Source organism: Muntiacus reevesi, chromosome 1, assembly GCF_963930625.1.
Source record: "Muntiacus reevesi chromosome 1, mMunRee1.1, whole genome shotgun sequence".
Classification (NCBI taxonomy): domain Eukaryota; kingdom Metazoa; phylum Chordata; class Mammalia; order Artiodactyla; family Cervidae; genus Muntiacus; species Muntiacus reevesi.
Genome location: NC_089249.1, coordinates 112672899 through 112680536, shown reverse-complemented (window position 1 = coordinate 112680536; position 7638 = coordinate 112672899).

The following is a 7638-nucleotide window of genomic DNA, read 5'->3' as shown; positions in this document are numbered from 1 at the left end:
TTCTGCAAAGTAACAGTATTTCCATTTTATAGAAGTTGAGGCCTGGAGGGATTTAATGACTTGCCTGTGGTCACATGGTTAGAAGGTAGAGGCTCTTCTGCCCCCTCATGTGTCCTCCACAAAAACTACCCCAAGCAAGAGTGCCAGAGCCAGGTTCTGTGCTTGACCTTGGAAACAGAAATGGATCATAGCTAACCTAGGCAAAATGGAACTTCTGGGAATGAAATCAGGGGCTCGAAAAATAGATGGAGAGTTGAGAAACAGGGGCAGAGCTGGGTTTCAAGTAGTGGATATAAGTAAAGGTTGAGTGAGGGCCTGGTGTCAGTTACTCCCCAGCAGTTTTGTTGTGTTGTTGTTGTGTTTTGTTGTGTTGTTGTTGCTATTTTCCCCCCCAATCTTTATCCATCACTCATCTCAACTCAGAGTACAGGAGGGAGAGTTTAATTGGCCAGAGGAGGGCAGAATGCCTGTACTGATAGCTTCACCTAGACTGTACATACTGGGGAGAGAAAATTCCCCCCTAAAGAATCCAAGTAACCCTATTAGAAAAAGAAGTAGGGGCACATGCTAGGCATCTAGAAGTATAGCGAGTATCCACTCCACACTGTCCCACGGAGGGCTGCCAGTGTCCTGAGCCAGAAGTGGGTCATCCCCTCCAGTCACCACTTTTCCCTTTTCTCCCCCAGGACAGATGGATGGAGGAAGGGAAGGGAGGTGGAGGAATCTATCACAAAACCATCTTTGAATACCAGCTGGGCTCTTCCTCTGAAATTCCTAAAGTGTTGAAGAAAGTGAGAACTCACGCATCTCTCAACCCAATGTTCCCCCCCTTCCCGGCCCCCCTCCCAACCCTGCCCCAGTCAGACCTGGCCTGGCTGCCTTTGTTTGTTGCTTCTGTTGTTATTCACACCTTCCTGTGGGATCATTTAAAATCCCTGTTTCCTGATGATCCAACATCCTTCAATCAACTGGCAGGGGGTGAAGCCTGCCAAAACCTCAGGTAGCAGCCTGGCCCCAGCCCCCCTTTGCACTAACATCCTGTGTTCACAGCTTTCCAGCTCAGCTCCAAATGCCAATTTGGTCTGTGAAAATTTCCATGGCCTCCTGCTAAGCTAACATTCACATATCCCAGCCCATAGGCACAGTGACCTTGGTCAGATTATATTTCTTTCATGCTGGGCTCCAGCCCCCACTGTGTGCTCTCTACCATCATTACCTTTACAGGACCCTGAATGTTGGCAATGAGATCTGACTTCTGAAGCATCCCAGCAACCCTATTTGGGAGGCAGGGTACATCTTAGGAACCTAGAGAGTTTAAGGAATCCTGACTTCTGAAGCATCCCAGCAACCCTATTTGGGAGGCAGGGTACATCTTAGGAACCTAGAGAGTTTAAGGAATCCTGACTTCTGAAGCATCCCAGCAACCCTATTTGGGAGGCAGGGTACATCTTAGGAACCTAGAGAGTGTAAGGAATCCTGCTATAGTCATATAGTACAATTGTGGTAGAAGCAGCACTGGACCCCAAAGCTTTTGGCCCATGCTCCCAGGCTTCTTCATTAACAAAGGTGCTAGATCAGGTCAGTGAGAGGCTTGTCATTCTGCTATAAAACCCATAATTCTATAGTTACTAAAAAGCCCTGAATCTTATGCAGAAGTATTTGGTCCAGATTGTTCCCTCAGCAAGTACCTACTGTGGCGGCAGGCTCTGGGCCACATCCTTGGTATTTATCATGAGTCCCATTTCATGGAGGCTCAAAGATGTTAAGTCATTTGTCTCAAGTTCATACAGGTTGTAGAACCAAGATTCAGACCCATCACCTGGTACAGAGCTCCTGTGTTTTTCCACTGCACTTAAACTCATAACTATCTCCCAGAGGTGTTTACTCTCTTCGTGTGACAACTACACACACACACATACACCCCACCAGACCTTCTCTCCAAAAGTCTCTCTAGGAGTCTCCCTGTACTTCATGTTAAACAGATTTATTAAAGTATAATTTACATACTATAAAATTCACCATCATTGGTGTACAATTTGATAATTAAAGTAACTTTAAAAAAAATAAAGTAACTTTATTTATTATTACTATCATCACAATTATCATAAAATCCAGTTTTAGAACACTTCCTTTGCACCTAAAAGTTCCCTCCTATTTTATACAATCAATTCCCATTCCCACTTTCATTCCTCTGACTTATGCTTTCTGTCTCTATTCCTTTGCCTTTTCTAAAAACTTTACATAAATGAGAAAACATGTTGTTTACTGTCTACTTTGCAGGTTTTTTTTTTTTTAACTTTGCAAGTTTTTGAAGTTCATCCATGTTGTTGCATGTATCAGTAGTTTATTTCTTTTTACTGCTAAGTAGTATTCCATTATGGACATGAGTTTGAGTAAGCTCTGGGAGTTGGTGATGGGCAGGGAGGCCTGGTGTGCTGCGATTCATGGGGTCGCAAAGAGTCGGACACAACTGAGGGACTGAACTGAACTGAACTGAGTATTCCATTGTGTGGATGGACTAGATTTCATTTATCTATTATATAAAAGTTGATGGACATTTGGATTTATTCCCAGCTTGGGGTGTAGGGGAAGGAAAACAGTTTTCCCTCTACCCTTCTGAGTTCTTGGTTGAGACCCCTGTAATAACAGATAGATAGGGGCTTCCCTGATGGCTCAGTGGTAAAGAATTCACCTGCCAATGCTGTAGACATAGGTTTGATCCCTGCTCTGGGAAGATCACACATGCTGCAGAACAACTAAGCCCGTGCACCACAACTACTGATCCTGTGCTCTGGAACCCGGGGACTATCGAGCCCACATGCTGCAACTACTGAAGCCCAAGCACCCTAGAGCCTGCGCTCCATAAGAAGAGAAGCCACAGCAACGAGAAGCCCGCACACTGCAACAAAGAGGAGCCCGCCACTCACCGCAACTAGGGAAAAGCCTGCACAGCAACGAAAACCCAGCATAGCCATAAACAAATAAATAAAATCTAAAAAACACATTAATTTTTTTTAAAAAAAGGAAGTGAACATGTATACCTTCAAGTATATATGGGAGATACCCAGGAAAAAATGATTAACTCTCTGAGGTGGCCGAAGCTACTAACTTAAATATCATCTTCAGCTAAAGACAGAAGAAAGTTATGTGTGGAGAGGCTGATGGCAGAGTTATGAGGTTACCAGGAAAAAGCATGGTAAACAAGGATAAGGTTTAATATGAAGCTTTAAGTCTGTTGTTTAGATTCAAAATTATTTTGATTTATCTAGCTCCTTTGCATTTTCATGTAAATTGTAGAATCATCTTGCCAAATCCTGTCAAAAAACTTGCTGGGATTTTGATATGGATTGTGTCAAAACTATAGATCAATCTGGGGACAATTCCTACATCAAATTTTCCAAATCATGAACATAGTATATTACTCCATTTGTTAAGATCTTTAATTTCTCTCAGCAATGTTTTGAGGTTTTCAGTGTACAGATCTTGCACTTCATTTCATTAAGTATTTTATTCTTTTTTAAGCTATTGTGAATGAAACTATCTTCTTAATTTCATTTTTTGGTTGTTTGTTAATAGTGTATCCCACAAACTGTAAACTTGCTCCTGATTCTGATAGACTTATGTAGATTCCTTAGGCTTTTCTACAAACAAGATCATGTCATCTGCAAATAAGGGCTGTTTTACTTCTTCCTCTCAAATATGTATTTCTTAATGTTTTTTTCTTGCCCAAGTGTACTGGCTAGGACCTCTTATATACAATTCAGTACAAGTGGTGAGAGTAAACATTTTTGCCTTTTTCTGCCTTTTGACAGATCCTGTCATTTTTAAGGGCTCCCTGATATCTCTTCCAGAAAAGGAGGAAGAATTGTAGATACCCAGGATCTCACAGTAGACAGCACCTTTCTAGCTGTGGCCTGAGACTCTCACCTTGTCTCTCTTCTCCCCATTCCCCACCTCTGTCTTAAAGTCCAGGTTCCTGGCCCCACAGCCAGTCCTGTGCCCAAAGCCTCCTGCCCTCTTGAGTCCATACCTAAAAGATTAAAAAACTCCTAAGACACCCATATTTCTCTTTCAAAGGACCCTTTGGAACAGCTTCATTCTCTCAGCACCAGAGTTTAGTACCTCTGATAAGTAGCACCTGCTTTTCTGGTTCCTATCCATGGGAATTCAGTGGCAGGGGGAGGAGGGAATTGAAAATCAACTGAAGTGCTTGGAACTCTGATAAAAGATCTCCCTAAACCCCCAAAGGAGCTGCGGATGAGTCTCAGAAGACCTTGACCACTGAGCCCCTCCTCAGCATCGTGGGGTCTTGCAATGAGCTCCTCTCTAAAGTCCAGCTGCTTGTGCTGTCTTCTCTCCCATGTTTTTCAGAGCACCTGCTAAACTCCAAACAGCCTAATCCTTTTAAAGCCCCATAAACTTACTGTGTTCATCTCAGGGTCTTTGGTTATGTTGCCCCACCCTCCCAGAATGCCTTCCCACTTTCCTTTGCCTGTCCATAGCCTGCCCACCCATCAGCCCCTACATCTAGTTCACCTCCTTCCACAAAACTTTTCCCGGTCACTCTGGCCCTCGGGGAATCTCTACCTCACCACAGCTGTACTCGACTGTCACCCTATTTAGCACACAATCACAGCAGGTTGGACCCAGGTACTTCGTATGGATTTTTCCAGGCCATTTGAATGTAACAAACTTCACATGTATTGTGAAGTTTGTTAAATAAATCATGATCTCTGGCTTGGCCACACTCACCAACGCCAATGAGAAATCCAATATCGGTCACCAAGAGGGACGTCTTCTCCTCTTTAAGGTCTATGGAGTGGCTGTGGGGGCAAGTCTTCAGTATACCTCATCACTGCTAATCACCATCTACACCCCAAAGCTCATTAGGTAGGTTGTGGGAGCCAAATTTGACTGCAATGCTGAGCCCAGTAAAACCACCCAGTAGTCTTCTCTCTTGACCAGCTGAGAGAGCGGGTGGGCCGTGTTCCCTCCTGCCACTCTCTGACGTACGCACTGTGCCCTCCCTTCCTACCGAGCAGTCTCCCAGCTCTCTTTGACATCCCACAGCGCCCTGCAGTGGCCATCCTGGACTGGTTAACCTCACCCCACGTGATTACAGAAGTAGGCAGCGCCAGTTGCAGCCCCTGGCAGACCAGCCGGCGGTTCTGGGGTAGCAGTAGACCCAGAGATCTTAAAGGGCTGCCAGGCCCCTGCCCCAGCAAACTCTGCTGTCCCAAGGCTGTGTCCCAAGGTACATCGGAAAACCCCATCCTTGACCCTGGAGCTTGAAATTGTCTCATGGTTCATGCTCTTTCTGCCTGAAGGGTGCATGCCTGTCTCACTGCTTTGCCAGCCTTTCCATAGCACACAGAGAGCTGCGAATCACAAAAGTTACTTTTCTCCAGTCACTTTAAGCCAGCCTGGCACAAGTCCCGCATTCTCCTTTGTCAATGAGGCAAAGAGTCAGTTGTTCACCCAGCTTTGTCTTACAGCAAGGCAGCCCCTTCTCTGCCCTTCCTCTCTCCCTCAGAAGTCCTGATTGTGCCTTTCATTTGACCCTGCTCTGAAGTGCATGGAAAATCTTTCCACCATTCCCTTCTGCCCAAGTGAGGCCACTCCAGCATAGGTACAAATAGGGACAGGGAGGGAGGAAGTAAGTTGAACAGCTTGCAATTGGCAGCTCATTAGTTGGGTGTTATTTTACTGCTGGGCAAGAATGATCAAAATAACACCCACGGGGAGGTCTCCAAAAGCCCAGGCACTGCAGGTTGCTACACCAGCCTGTGCGGGAGGGTAGGATGTGGTCTGGTCACTTGCCCTGGGCGCTCAGCATCCTCCCCAGTGGGAGCTCTTAGAGGACAGTGCCCTGTGGGTCCTTGACAGACTAACTTAATTCTTTCCGACTTTTAAAACCCAATGGCTTTTCAGGGAGGCCCCTTGTAGACCCTGTTTCTTCCTGTCTGGATTCCTCCACTTTTCAATCCCTTACTCAGCAACATCCTCCATCCACTTCCACTAATCCCCACAGATTATCTCCTGAGAAACCCAGTGTGAAATTCACTTCTACCTGGAAGTCTCACTCTTCTCACCTCATCCAGCTCAGTTCCCTACAGGTTTGCTTTTCAGCACCCAGGTGTTCTGTTTGATTTCTTTTGCATGTGTTTAGCTGGGACTTTGAAAGAATCTGAAATCCTATCTCTTAATTTAACATTCCCTGAAGCCAGAGAGTGTGGCTTTTCTCGCCCCCTATAGTGCCTCTTTCAGTACCTGGCCTGAAGTTTTTATTGAGCAGGTCCCATAAAGCCTTGCCAACCAAATCCCAGGACATCTGAAGGACAAACCCCAGAGTGGTTCCTTGGACCTGGTAGACCTGCTACCCTCCCCAATCTCAGAATTGGCAGGTCCCTTGATGCCTCTTCCTGCATGTGGACTAAGGGGTGTTCATTGAGGTTAACAGGTTGATTTTCTGTTTGAACTCCCTTAACTCAAAGGAAAGGCTTGGTGTAGAAAGTTAGTAGAAATTCATAAAGGGGAGTTATTTCACAGCTGGTCTTTCTGAGTCATCCACACCAATAGGTGACTGGGGCCTCAGAGTCTGCAGTTTAAACAACCAAGGTGATCCTGACTACAGTCACATTGAGAATCAGTGGTAGATCTTTGCTGCTGAAAGTGTGGTCCTTGGAAAAATAGCATTAGCCTCACCTGGGAGTTCTTAAGAAAACTAGAATTTTAGGCCCTACCCAGACCTACTGGTGGACAAAGCCATGGCAACCCACTCCAGTACTCTTGCCTGGAAAATCCCATGGACGGAGGTGTCTGGTAGGCTACAGTCCATGGGGTCGCGAAGAATCAAACACGACTGAGCAACTTCACTTTCACTTTTCACTTTCATGCATTGGAGAAGGAAATGACAACCCACTCCAATATTCTTGCCTGGAGAGTCCCAGGGATGGAGGAGCCTGGTGGGTTGCTGTCTATGGGGTCGCACAGAGTCGGACACGACTGAAGTGACTTAGCAGCAGCAGCAGACCCACTGTAACAGAATCTGCATTTTAGTAGATTCTCTATGTGATTGGTGTATACACTGCTATATTAATGATTGCATCAGGACATGTGCTTAAACTCAGGAATCCTGGACTTAGGGTCACGCTCCACCTAAGGGAGAAGGTAGGTACTGAGGCTGAATAGGGTAGAAGGAAAGTTTGAGCAGCCACAGTTCACACTGAGCTCTGGTTTGGGAATATGGTCTCAAGAGCCTGTCTTTCTCTCCCCAGCTCTCCCAATAGACAAATATAACTGAACTGTTTGTTATGCTAATTGGTTGTGTTTGTTGCTAGAAGGGGGCGGGGTGTGTTTGTGGGAGCAGGGAGGAGAGTCAGTATCCTATGGAGCTGGTCCAAGCTCATCCATATACCCACTACCTTGTGCAGAGGCCTCCCCATCAATAACCTTACTTTCTTTGAGTATTCTGTTCCTACATCCTGCTTCTGATTTTTCTATAATACTTCTTGACATTTTGGCTTTTTATCCTGTACCAGACCCTTAGCTTGCTTCCTGGCCTCCAATCTGACTCTCTATTAACCTTCAAGCCTTCAACAGATAATTCTTTTAGCACTTTCTGTGTATGAAGGCAAG